Below are 14,929 nucleotides of genomic sequence, written 5' to 3'. Positions count from 1 at the left end.
TATGTCTTGTTTGCATGTCAATCATTTTAATGTTAATATTAGTTGTTCTTTTTGCTTTTGTGCAACAGATAAATAATTTTTTTTATGTTTTAGACACTTTATGTATAGATAATTTCTAATTTGTGGGAATCACACAAATAATTTTATTCTCCCGCATCCCACGCACACACACGAGTCTCTTCCCGCCCACACTCGCCCACCAAGAAATATGATCAAAATCTGTATCATAACACTTGTACACAGACCTGTAGAACACGTAGGTTACATAACGATATTTTAAAGTTAAAAACTTAAAATATGTACTTGAAATGAAAACATGATATCTTTGAATAGCAGCAAGAGCTGAGCAAGTCCTGCACATGTTATGTATTGCTGGTCTGAGAATGACTTCCTGCTTAAACAGGATACCAAAAAAAGGTAGACAGATGTATGTGAAAGGAGAATGTATGTGTGTGAAAGCAGAAATTTATGTATGTTAAAGGAGAATGTAAGTGTGTGAGAGTGTCAGATTAAATCATGGCTTGTATGGCCCCTCGTGTGTGTGTGTGTATTTTTTCAAAACAAAATTTGAGGTGCAATTATTCCAATCTTTATATCCCAATCTTCAAAATCCTTCAGAGATGACTCTAATATGCTGATTTACCGCTCAATGGGTCTCATTCATGAAACACGAGCAGAACGAATTTTTGTGTAAGTCGCGTGTAAAGTGGTTTTGGCGTAAATTTTCGGATTCATTAAAACGTTCGTATTTTCCAAATGTTAGTTGGTACGAAAGAAATCTACACCTGCTCCCAGCCACGCGTAAATAGTGCGTTTAACTTCTGAATGTTTTGCTCATTAATACAGCTGCATTTTAATTAACCTTAATCGGGTACATATTTACACAGCATTTTGAAAAAAAAAAATATATATATATATTAATTACATACGGTTTTTCTTTGAACTTTTATTATGAGAGCCAGTAATAGGATCTGTAATATGCTGCCAAACTTCCTTTTTTAGGACCTGATAAGCCACTAGTACGCTTGAAAATAAAATGTGGCATTTTGAATGAACTTCTGATAATAAAACTTCAATTTCATGCACATGAGAAATGTTTCTTTTTCAGTCGCTTTTGAGAAGACATGTTGAAATCCTTCGTTTGGTGTCATAATATGATGCTCACATATAGTTGTCAGTCGGATTTAATAGGCGGGATTTATGGTAATTGAGAGTGAGCGTGAACGCGCGTCCCATTTACGACTGATTGGAATTCATTAACACACACACACATTTCACTATCACATCTGACGTTTATGAAGTTTTTGTGAATCAGGAGAAGAGTTTTCGGGAAGTTCTCTTTACGCGCAAATCACTCAGATATTTACTCGTATATTTACGAATGTTTCATGAATGAGACCCTATAATCTTTTTTCGCATTACTTATAACTGTTCTTATAATCATTTTCAACATTGATAATTGTAAGAAATGTTTGACCTGGTCAGAAATTTAAATGAATTCTGAAGAATAAATAAGTGAAAAGAAAATTCACCTTTGGAATCACATGAATAAATTAAATATTATATTATATTATTAGGAATAAATGAAATTATATTTTCAAATATATCAACATAGAAAACAGTCATTTGCATCGTAAAAATAATCATTCATAATATTATGTATTTTTAATTAAATAAATGCAGCCTTTGTGGGCATATGTGTACACACACACACACACACACACACAGCAAACAATTGCCTCAGGAGCAGTAAAATCTGAAGAATCACTAAGCTGACTGGGTGAAATACAGCATACAACTCTACATACATACCAGAGGTAGAAAAGTGTGTATATCAAAGAAGTGAGTTTAACACAAGAGCCATATCTATTTCAAGGAATATCTGAGTTTAACTGACCCTGACTCAACTCCTCAGAGAGATAAGGGTGAGTCAGGGTTTAGCTGGGTGTATTTTGGCACCTAACATATGTCAAGGTTAATGCAACAACTCTGTGGTCCACAACCCTCAGTTGTCCAGAGCCCTGTCATGCTACATTAAACCACCACTCTCTGTGTGTGTGTGTGTATGTGTGTGTGTGTGTGTGTGTGCATGTTTACACATGTCCAAGAGGCTGAATGAAAGAGAAAGAAATATAGAGAACAAAAAACAATGCATGAACTAATTTAATAACGTTGAGCTGCTATCACAGTCAGACAAACATCAGATAAATGAGTTTGTAAAATGAGAAAATACATAAAATGTAGTCATTTATTTATTAAACGTTTTACTGTTAATCTAAAAACAGCGACAATCTGCTGCCCAAGCTTCCTCAATATATTTTCAAGTTGGGCTGAATTTCCGAATCCAGAGTTAAGCCAATTGTTCCGCTCAAGGCCTTGACATCAACACGGCGGAGCTCTCGACAGCTCAAACCCTGAGCAGAGCTGATAATACACCTCGCTTCATTAGGAAACAAAATATCAGCTTTCCACTCCATTAAAGACGGTTTTGTACATGGGACACAGACTCACCTCATCAACAACGCACTGCAATAACTGAAGAGGCTGTGACAGAGGGGGGGTAGAAGAAAAAGAGATTAGACCCCATACAACGACCTTACAGTGCAAAGGAAATAAAATCATTAATGCAATAAAACAGGTAGCAATACAGCTTAATCAAATGCACTCTGACTCAGGAAAAGCCATTTGATCTGTAATGTTTTCTTATTTCTAATGGCACCTAATCTGAATACAGGCTGTTAAGACCGAGCGTATTATTGTCTGGTATTAACTTCAGAGGGAGGCAACCAAGCGAGGTGAGGAGAAAACTGCGAGGGGTTGCGAGAGGAGCCACTACATCTCAGAAAATACATGAAAAACACTTACCCATTAAGGAACCCTGGTTCTTTTGAATCTGCAAGGGAATTTTTTTTAGGTGAGAGTAAGTGAGAGCAAAAACATGCAATTAGCAAGTTACCATCACAAGCGTTGTACCAATACATGTTCATGATCACTGGGGGAAGATTACGAAAACACTGATGGCAAGATATGGGCATGATGCGTTAACATCATTTACATAATGAAAACACATCAGCTAATAGCTAGGATAAGCTTCACCAAGCATTTTTTCCCATTAATTTCATATTTCCTGCATTTTATTCACCTCCAGGTTTATATGTTTGACTAGAAGTACATTCATGATATAGCATGCATCTCAAAAAGCATCACAGCCATGGGGATAAAAATAGTTTCTTTGACAATAATATAACTTGTTTAACAAGAGTTATTTTTTTCATAATCATGTTATAACAATAAAATACTTAAGGTTTCTACTTAGCATTTCTGTTGGAAAGAGGAGTCACAGTTAAAGGTAAAAAAAAAAAAAAAATACAAAAAAAAAAAAAAAGTCTTGAATATGTGTTTTTTTTTTTTCAAGTGAATCTTTCACTTTCGATTTTTTATGCCTAATCCGTCTTCTGCACAGTGACTGTCAGTATGCCATGGTAGGGACATATAAGAAAAATCTTCATGATTAGCATGTTTTCGTAGTTCCTGCTTTTCCATGCTAGAGAATTTCCGTCCAATGAATGGATGACCTTAGCACACGTGGTTTTGTTTACAATTTTTGGTTCACTTGCATTAAGGGCACTGTGAAAGCGAACCGCACCAGAAAAAATAAATAAAAATCAACATTGTATTTGATCCAGACCAAAACAAGTGAGCAGACTTTCCTGCTGTAAATACACCCTTAGTTAGATAAAACACATAGAAAATCACCTTGTCTCCTTCTTGAAAATGTTAAAGTCTTACAATTTGTTAAAGGAACACTCCACTTTTTTTTTGAAAATAGGCTAATTTTCCAACTCCCCTAGAGTTAAACAGTTGAGTTTTGCTGTTTTTGAATTCATTCAGCTGATCTCCGGGTCTGGCGGTAGCACTTTTAGCTTAGCTTTAAATAGATCATTGATTTTGATTAGACCGTTACGATCTCGCTCAAAACTGATCAAAGAGTTCTGATATTTTCTATTTAAAACTTGAATCTTCTGTAGTTACATCGTGTACTAAGACCGACAGCAAAAAGTTGCAGTTTTCTAAGCTGATATGGCTAGGAACTATACTCTCATTCTGGCGTAATAGTCAAGGAACTTTGCTGCTATATCATGTGTGCAGCAGGCGCAATGATATTACGCAGTGCCTGAAAATAGTCCCCAGCAACTCTGCTATTAGTGCAACTACACAAACTCGCTGGGGACTATTTTCATATCACTGCAATTTTATGGGGGTTTCAGTTTCTCTGTTTGTAACACTCCACTTGTTTGTGTTTGTGGTGTTTCAGACAAAAGTATGTGAGCAGGGCAGAGTCAAAGAGTTGTGTGATTTTGTTTGGGTGTTGTTGGGGGGATTGCTCAGAGTGGGGTTTCACCAGTAAGTGTGTAAGAAAAACTGAAAAACCTAGAGTGGAGCTACAGTGAAATGGTTTGGCCAAATTTAGAAACTGTAAGTAACTTGATATCAACTTCTTGTTTACATAACTGTTGTATAAAAGTAATATCACACTCAAAACTGTGCTGTTATACTAAATATTGCCAAGACTGTGATTACCTGCGGCTCAACAGCAACAACACTCTTCCTAGAGTGATACTGCTTAAAAATAGCAATAAGTTCTGGGAGAGAAAAATCATACAGTATATTCAGATGAAAATGAGGTTCAAACCAAAACAGCCAGAAAACAGAAAAGGCAACAACAAATCAATCAGGAGGAGAAGCGCTGGAGGCTGTATACACATGCCAGCCAGTCTGCAGTCTTCAAAGATTTTCAGAGCGAGCCATCGGGAGACGCCATTAACTCCTGACAAAGAATGCAAATTAATCCCAACATGGGGTGAGATGAAATTAAAGAGCCTTTTAGAAACAGTGACAAGATAATGCATAGAAAACACACACCCATGCACTCACACACACCAAACAGCAGCAGTTTTTTGCAGTTCTGAGTGTTTGAGTGGAGTGGGGGCAGGGCATCAGAAGTCAATGCAGGAATAAAGCAGGCATCTCTGGAGATCTCAGATCACAATGGACAATGACTCTTTGAGCATCAGTGTGTGTGAGGGAGGGAGAGAGAGAGAGAGAGAGAGAGAGGGAGGGAGAGAGAGAGAGAGAGAGAACAGACAGATGCCTGAGCCGATGTGAGTGACAGGCCAGGCCTGAGGTAGCATGTGTGCTGGCTGGGTGGTTTGTGCACGCATGTGTGTGTGTGTGTGTGTGTGTGTGTGTGTATGTATGTGATGCCTGCAGGTGAAGAGTCTGCAGCACCATATGGAGCTGTGAAAATTAACATCAAGAGCAAAAACACTCTAGCAGTGGGAGATTTAATTCTCCGTCTCTTTCTTACTGACTAACCCCCTCCCTCTTTCTCCTTCATGCCTCTTTCTCTCTCTCTCTCTCTCCCTCCATTTCCATTCCATACATATTCTTAAATGCAGGAACTGGGAAAGGGAGAGTATGGAAGATTAAAGGAGGAAGTAATAAATTAATGGGGTGTGTATACATGAAATGCTTCAGTATAATGCCTCTGGCTCAACGGGCCAAGAACAAAAGTTTTGCTTTTCATTGATTTCAACTGATATTTCTATACTGTATGATGATACACTTTGAGAAGAATGGTGGACCAAAATGGATTTCACACACTGTTTTGAAGGATTAGTTATTGGCCAACACAAAAAGCAGTCCTGTAAGGAACAGAAATGCAGTCAAATATTTGACATCAACAGATTCAATCACGGTTCCAGACACTGTGTGTACGAAGGTTTGTTTCTGTGTACACGTGAATACATTAGCTTACGTAATAATACTCAGTGGATAAACCTGATAATGGCCCTGTTAATAGATGATGCAGGAGAGCAGAGGAAAACAATTTCAGATGAGACAAGCCTCCAGGCCACGGGATAATGCACACACACAAATGCACTCACAGTACACAGAAAACCCCCAAGCCTCTAGCCTTCTAACATTCTTTCTACCAATCAACTGTTGTGCATGTTCATCATCTCAAACAGTTTGTTCATCTTTTATTTGTCTATTTTATGTTAAAAATATTTATGCTAAAAATGGATCAGGATTTAGGATTAATCATAGTACTACACATAATATCCTTTAATTTCACTTATTGCATGATCAATTTTGGAACTTATGCCATGCTGCATGATAGCTTTGCATCAAGCGATGTGTAAGATAAAGTACAAACACACACTAGTGCCAAGCCCAGCCTCCGTGACCATTTGATGCTCAAGGCTTTGGATCTAGATGCAGCCTCAAAACGTTCCTTTCTGATTTCCCCTGCATGCCCTGAGTGGCTGCTTTGTTTTAATATGCTAATTAACCCAACAGGCATGCTGGGAGTAATTTATTGAGCATTAGTCAACATTTCCCTCATTAAACTCACTGCACTCTTACATGCAGAACTTTAAAAAGCAGAGAGTCTGATTGGAGAAAACTAAGGCACCGAATCCGATTTGAATATACAGTATATACACTATATACACAGGGCTGAAAACTGTTACAACTAAATGATTAAAAAAAAAACATTTCACAATATATATTCTCAATATATATCTATAAATCGTGGTTTGTGTTAAACCTTTGTCTCACAAATCTTTGTGTTACTTTCGACATACTGTAGACTACTGTCCAAAGGTTTGGGGTCCGTAAGATTTTTGGTAAAACACTTTATTTTAAGGGCCAAGTCCCATGATTAACTAGTTCCTTATTGGCTGTTTATTAGTACTATATATTATATATATTAATGTCTTATTCTGCATGACCATATATCCAATTCTTACCCCATACCTAAACTTAACAACCCCCCTTCTAACTATTAATAAGCAGCAAATCAGCAGTATACAGAGGTAAAACTCAATAAAACTAGCTAATAGTGAATTTGAAACCTTTCTTATTATAAATGTTAAAAACATTTGTGCTTATTTTTTGTGGAAAGTATGATGTAACATGCAGCCAAATATGGTGTCCCATACTCGGATTTGTGCTCTGCATTTATCCCATCCAAGTGCACACACACACAACAGTGAGTAGCGAACAGACTCACACTCACACAGAGCAGTGGGCAGCCATACTGCTGCGGCGAACGGGGAGCAGTTGGGTTTTTGGAGCTTTGCTCAAGGGTCTCACCGCAGTCGTAGTATTAAGGGTGGGAGAGAGCGCTGGACACTCACTCTCCCTACATAAAATCCCTGCCGGTACCAAGGTGTTCATGTGGCTTAGTGGTAGAGCATTGCGTTAGCAGTGCAAAAGGAACACAAATACTGGCAAAAATGTATAGCCTGAATGCACTGTAAATCGCTTTGGATAAAACCATCTGCTAAATGCATAAATGTAAGTGTAAGACTCAAACCTGCGACGTTTGGGTTACAAGTCCGACTATCTAACCATCAGGCAACGATGCCCCAATAGATGTCAATGAATTCAACCATTTTGTAAAGTGTTACAATGTATAAATTAATTAAGAAAAGAGAGTTTTTAAAGAACTAGAGGAGAATCAGAAACTGTTTATATAATGGCGCTTTTCTACAAAGTACCAGCTCGCCTCAACTTGACTCGGTTTGTTTTTCCACTGTGTAAAAGTTGTACCTGTACCTGCTTCCTGGTACTTTTTTTCGTATCACCTCCGGCGAGGTTCTGAGCGAGCTAAAATGTGACGAGAAAACACGGCAGACTGCTGATTAGTCAGAGAGAATTGTCACTATTCACTGCGTCATCATTGCATGCGCCAGACGAAGAATCCTGATTAACCCCTGCCATTTTTAAATAGTTTGGCCAGAGGTTGCGTACTCTGAAGAATAAGCCGTGGTCAAACGAGGTGTTTCATTCATACACTTGATTTCCTCCATTGTCCTGTGTGTGTGGGAAGCGGGTGTGTGTCGCGTAGAAGATTACGTCACGACAGTTTCCTGCGGCAGCGCTATGACTACCAGATACTATTGTGGAGGTACTATCTGCAATGGAAAACAGAGCGAAAAGTGAACTGAGCCGAGACGAGGCGATACTAATCCAGTCGAGTTGAGCTGGTAATGGAAAAGCGCCATAAGTGGTTCATAGATCTAACTCAGGGATGTCCAGTCCTGTGGAGGGCCACTGTCCAACAGAGTTTAGCTCCAACCCCAATTAAACATAACTGAACCATCTAATTAAAGTTTTACTAGGCATACTAGAAAGTTTCAGACAGGTGTGTTGGGGAAGGTTGGAGCTAAACTTTACAGGACAGTAGCCCTCCAAGGCCGACTTTGGACACCCCTGATCTAATTTATTAATTAGAGAGGGATTAATTTTGAAAATACAACACAATTTTTGACCCAGTATAATTAAACATGTAAAACTACTGTAAGTATTTTAAACACACTATACATCTACACCATGACATCCTAAAGGCACCATAAAATGACACGCTTTGTGCATTGGGTACCATGTGGTTCTTAAACTAGGAACCTCCAAATGAATCCGGATTATAATCTGGGATTGTCATTCTTAAAATGGGATAATCTTGACAAATCCCTGCATGAAATCTGATTACAGGGTTGTTGAGATTGAGGAATGGAGCAGGTCTGCAGTACTGTATGCAATGTAATGTAATCTGAGTAAACAAGAATTGGATGAGCAATTGTGAGATAAGCAATTGTGGGGTGAACAACGAGAAAATCACTACCCATAGACTAAGATCACGAAGGAGTGAGTGTCCGCCGTGACTCTGGGGTGTAGAACTATTGAGTATTCAAGAGCTAAATGTTAAATTGGTTAAATTGGTATTTGGATCGATGAAGTAGACTCACCTGTGGATATGAAAAAGATCCCAGTGCCAACTGCCAATGAAAAAAGAAGATAAGAAAGATAATCACATGCCCACTCACACGCACACACACCTGCATAAGCACATGAGCTTTTACCTATACAGCTATGACAGATGATGTCTCAAACAGGATTTAGGAGAAACGAAACTGTAACATGAACATATTCAAATTAATTCCTTAATTTTGGCCACTTCCCTGCATATTAATTGCAATTAAAAGAGAATGTTCATACAGTTTATAATAAATGTATTTTAAATTGTATATTAAACTCGGTAGCACAGAGATGTGCTAGTCTCGCAAGTTTACTTATAGGAAGAAAGGAAGCAAAGTTTCCTTACTTTAGCAAAGGAAAACCAGTCTCATCTTGGTTTATATCAAAATCCTCCATCTTTTCTAATTCATGACCTGGGTTTAGTTTTGTTCTCTCTCCGCATTCGTCACTAATCACACAACACCGACATACTATGAAATCCTACCGGGAAAGATAACCGCTTATGACAGAAGTGAGAGAAAATAGTTTGTTACATTTGAAATATGAATATTTTTCTTACAAAAATGCATGGATTCACTACAGAAGGCCTTTATTCACCTCCCTGAGCCGCGTGCGACACGTTTTATTACGGACGCATGCACTTTATTTGACGACTTGTGGACTGTTCAACTGCAACCCCCACTGACTGCAATGATAGAGCCTGGAATAGCCAGGACAATTTTTAATATAACTCTGACTGGATTCGTCTGAAAGAAGAAAGTCGTACACACCTAGGATGCCTTGAGGTTGAGTACAACACAAGCTCATTTTAATTTTTGGGTGAACTAACCCTTTAATCTGTGAAGTCTAAGGCGCATGCTGGAATGCAGAACAGATGTGGAAAAAGCAACAAACCCAGAAGCAAATGCCAAACTAAAAATAAGACTATTTTCAAACTATCCTTTAATTACATTCCATTTACATTTAGAAAATTAATCCAAATGTAACCACAGTGCATTCATTTATTAAATCTAACATAACCATCTCAGTTCAGGAGGTGAGTTCAGTTCATTGGTTAAGAAACCTGCCAACAGAAGAACATGGAGATAATTCACCCAAATTGCATAAACATTCCAGCAGCCGAATAGAGCACATCCCTTACAACATGGTAAGGTCAATAATAAATCATAATCAGATCAATATACTGTTCATCAACTAATGATAATGTCAATCCATATGACCCTTGATATATTTCCCTACCTTAACATCCTACTGATAATATCTAACAGTATTACAATCAAGGGATTGACTCAAGGTATACAATAACAATTCATCACAGCCAATGAGAAGTGCTGACAATTACAAAATGGGAATCAATAAAGCCAATGAGAACTACCAGCAAGGCATTTTCAGTACATGAGTCAAACCACCATATTAAAATCTAATCCACTCGTACGTACAATTCTTGCAGCTGATTTCTTCTTAAAAAAACATCCATCACAAAAAAAATAAAAATAAAATCACTATAGTTGTACACCTCTCTTCTCTTTTTCAGAAACACACACAAACACACACCTCTGGAACAGAGAACACAGCACTCTAAGTACTGGACGTTCTGCTGGCTGAGTGATTGATAGCGTTTTGCCACACCGACTCCAAATCTTTCACTTCTCTCTCTCACACACATATACTCACTCACTAATTCTCTTTAATGTTTCACTACAGACACATTTTTTCCTTAGTATTATTCCCCGTTCATTAATCCCAATTTTTATATAGAAACCACATACAGGCACACAAAATATAAATTTCTTACTTTATGCTCATATGGTAATTCGAAGGGAGAGGGCCCAAAAGGATAGCAGAGCAGTATGTGTGTGTGTGTGTGTGTGTGTGTGTGTGTAGCAGTCAGTGGGAGATCTTGAGTGTGATCCATGCATAGCTGTAGGCCAACATCTGTTTGGACAGGCTGCCTGCAGACACTATCAACAGCACTCAGCAGAAACACTGACACCAGTCCACCCGAACTACAAATGCTGGGCTATGTGTACGTGTGGGTGTTTAGAAGACATTATTATATGGCTGTTTTGCCTCCATGAAAGAGATTCCTACACTCCACATGTCTGAGTGAATACCATACTGTTCCCCTGGTATTCGCTCTGGCTAAAGACATAAAGACATACAAACATACATGAAGGATCATTACAATAGTGTAGAATTCTGCATATGAATTCTGCTTAAAGTAAGACGGTGGCATTGAAGGCCACATACACAGTCATACCTTTTTTGCAGCGATTCCTGTGAGGCCTATTTAACAAGATCTGTTGTCTAAATGTGTGTGTGTGGGAATGTACCAATTCAACTTCAGAACGCATTTGATTTTTCCATAAAAATAAGCTATTTGATTGTTTTGTCTTGATTACAGGCACATACTCGACTGACAACCTTTACAACCAAATATGTATGATTTATTCATTCTCTATTCAGGGAAAATAATAATAAAGCATCTGAACAGAAAGACTATCACAGGTATGAATGCAGCTCACCGCCATTTATGCATTGGTTCCAATTTATGTTTTAGCAATGGAGTTCACCAACTGTGGAAGAAAGCAGGAGAAACACTGGTAACATTTTCTATGAAGCCCATATATATTATACATTATAAGGGTATTCATGATGTCTTCTAAAAAAAAAAAAAAAAAAAAAAAAAAAAAAACCTTTTAATATGTTGTATCATCTCATGATTGATCATAACAACAGTTTTAATGCACTGTAAAATTTACTTATTTGAAGTTGTAACTTTTAAGTATATGATGATTTATAACACACAATGAACCCAATTATATTTACCATAGTTATAATAATGTATTACAATTCTCATATCTTGCCATTGTTGACTTGTTACTTTACTTAAAGCAGACAAATACCACTTATAAATAACAACAAGAACAACAATAATAAATAAAAACAATATTTTTTCTTAAATAGCCATAAGATCAGACATTTGATCAGATGAATGTATTATATAGCACATTTGATTTTTACCATATTTAATGTAATATCAGTGAGACAGTAAGAAACTGTGAAAATCTTAATGTCAAGACACAAAACGTATAATCCATTGGAAGTGGATTTAAAATGGTGTACATTGTGTGTTACAAATAATCATACGTTATAAGCACTAATACGTATGTTTTAAAAATAATGTATTATAATTCTAATTATTAATTATGAGACAAAACAACATGGGGGTTATATAATGCTGCTAAAGAGAACATTATTTGGTGTAATGAAATGTGTTTATGCAGTTTAAGGTTAAAAAAACACATAATTTTCCATATACTGTACATTATTGTTCTGAAACGCATCAATTTTTACATTGGCAGCTTGAGAATGGCATGACCGGTGGATTCTTCGAAGGATCGTTCGTTTAGCTTGCAGCGGGCTGGAGGCCGATTTGTCAACGTGATCCACAGAGCAAAAGTTGCTGTATTTCCTCATTGACCAGCACAGATCAGCTCCAGGCATGCCGAAGCGGATATCATCCTCTTTTGGAAGGCCAAACAAAGTAGTTTCGCTTTCACAGTGAAAAACAGCGTCTGTACGAAATGGAGGCAACGGCAACAATACTACAACTAGAATAAAAGGTATGCCTTTTTTTTTTTTTGCGCGAACATCTGGTGGTGTAACGCAAATCTTCCCATATAGTGAAGTAGAGATGTGGGGGGCGTGTTTAAACGGGCCGTTTTAGGGGTGCGTGGACGAGTGTTAACTTTTATAAAGAATATCTCTTTGGATTTGAGACTTTAGTCTTTGCAAATTTACAGATCTTTTTTATGCACCAAGAGCTTATAACACTCCAAAGAGAAAGGGAAAATTTAAATCCCATCATATGACTCCTTTAAGAATACCGTTATAATGCATTATAAATATGGGCTTCATAGAAAGTGTTACAGAGATATTTTTAGGAAATCAAAATTCAATAAGAATCTCAAAAATAATAATCATCTCAGCTGTGTGACTAGAATTATTCTACTTATTCCTACCGCATACCTAACCTTAACAATTCCCTTAATGACTATTAATAAGCAGCAAACTAGGAGTTTATTGAGGAAAAAGCCATGGTTAATAGTTAGTTTATAGTAAGAATTGATCCCCAAACTAAAGTGTAACAATTAACAATTTAAAATTTCGGTACCAAAATATATTATATATAATACCAATAAATCGTTTTATTAATGATTACAAGTAAATAATGGTTTATGACATTATGACAATTGTATCCATCTCCTGACGTGCCTGTCCACAATTTTATCACACTTATCTTTTGCCACCCATAGATGATTGTTTGCTTCAGTTCCACTACCAAGGACTGAAATGCTCCAGGAAAGCTTTTGTTCATGCTGAGCTAATCAAAATGACCACAGCTGATCACAGTTGAAAGTCAAATGGCTTTGTTTACCATTGAGAAGGTGATTAGCTACACCTGAATTTTTTTTCACTTGGATCATATTATAAGTTGCACTGACTAGATACAGCTCGGAAAAACAAACACTGCAACGAAATGTGATTATTTTAAAGGAGGGTGATTCTTTTCTCTACCCACTGTAGTACTGTAGTACAAAGGTAAAACATTATCCCCTCTGTATGTGCGCAGCCAAGAATAATATGGAGAAGCCATCACATTCGGTCCTCTGATATAATCAGCACAGTTATCTCTGTTTAAACATTGAAATTCAGTACAGACTTGACAGCAGGTGACCTGAGCTCTCTGCAACAAGGTAAAGGACACAGTAAGAGGAACTGATATAAATCTACCGGAAAGAGTGTGTTATTGTGGAGTGTTATTGAAATGCCAGCCTGGTTTAATTTTAGTCTGTACTCTCACAGGGGAGAGACGGTGAGAACCGTGCACAATGGCACATGTCAGCAATGACAGAACAAACATAATGAGAGCATTCCCCCGTGGCCTGGTGTGCGTCTGTGTGTAAGTGAATAAGAGAGACATAGGTTTACTATAGAGTGTCATGGTGCGGACGGACACAGAGGAGAACACGCAACTCACCCAGGTCTTTGGGGGAAAATGGGTACGAATATTAATTAAAAGAGGGCCATTTGGAGTGATTGGGTTCCATTGTTGGACTCCTGAGTGTATTAGAGATGGAGAGACTGATGCTGACTTTCTCAGTCTGAGATATCGTCTCCAGCCACATGCATGCACACACACGCCGTCACTCACACACACTGAATAACTGTTCAATGTAGTAATTACAAAGAGCTGGAAGTGAGAGAAGACGAGCAATCTAGTGGATTTCTGGGGGGGTTAGGGAGCAAAGGGAAAAAGTCCCTGGAGGAATAAGATAGAAAACAGAACAGAGACAGAAAGACTGATGGGACAATGGCTGATCTGAGCTGACTGTGCTTACAATGAGAAACACTTGTGAGAGTATATCCATTCATGCAGACTAATAAGCATGCACAAATATGGTCATCACAGGATCCAAATTCAAACCTACCTGTGTCCTGACTCCAAAGTCACACAGTTTGATCTGACCCTGTGTGTTAACCAACATGTTGGAGGGTTTCACATCTGCACAGAGAAACAATTATATTATTACCATAATATTTGTCAGTATTTAATATTATTGTCACTAAATGAATGTACTTCTACCTTACTGACACCAAATTTATAAACATTGCCCTTAAAGTTGCGGTAGGTAACTTTTGACGCTCTAGCGGTTAATAAACAGAACTGCTTGCGTCTTGCGGAAGAACATCGTAGCCGGAACTACTTCTCTCTGTTTATGTCTATGAAGAATCACAAAGGTACTGGGTTACTCCGCCGCGGTACCCCCCAGGCAATCTAAAATAGTCCGAATATAAACACTTATTATAGTTGCACCCTAGTGATTCAGGACAAGCTAAAAACACGGTTTGGAAAATGGATTCATGGTGTACTCGCTTATTATATACATTTTTCTACATTTTGAACACAAACAAAGTTACGGACCGCAGCTCTGATTGGTTATTTCTTACCGGTAGCGGATGTATTTCTGCAAATGGCAATAGGACCACTGGGAGGAGCCAGAGGAGCTTGATTTTTTTCACAGATTATCTGTCTCAT

General features: G+C 37.7%; 1 long non-coding RNA gene across 1 annotated transcript in view; it reads right to left on the bottom strand.

Annotated features, from left to right (window-relative positions):
* The window catches only part of LOC128016901 (uncharacterized), a 55,547-nt gene that overhangs the window by 21,132 nt on the left and 19,486 nt on the right, over nt 1-14,929 (bottom strand). Inside the window, exons 8-11 of the long non-coding RNA XR_008184306.1 lie at nt 14,322-14,395; nt 8,817-8,846; nt 2,866-2,893; nt 2,512-2,544 (exon numbers count right to left, since the gene is read on the bottom strand). This is a non-coding gene — a long non-coding RNA (uncharacterized LOC128016901). The remainder of the gene's footprint in view (nt 1-2,511; nt 2,545-2,865; nt 2,894-8,816; nt 8,847-14,321; nt 14,396-14,929) is intronic.

This window comes from Carassius gibelio, chromosome A7 (genome assembly GCF_023724105.1).
Source record: "Carassius gibelio isolate Cgi1373 ecotype wild population from Czech Republic chromosome A7, carGib1.2-hapl.c, whole genome shotgun sequence".
Lineage (NCBI taxonomy): Eukaryota > Metazoa > Chordata > Actinopteri > Cypriniformes > Cyprinidae > Carassius > Carassius gibelio.
This window is presented reverse-complemented; position numbering and strand designations above follow the sequence as displayed.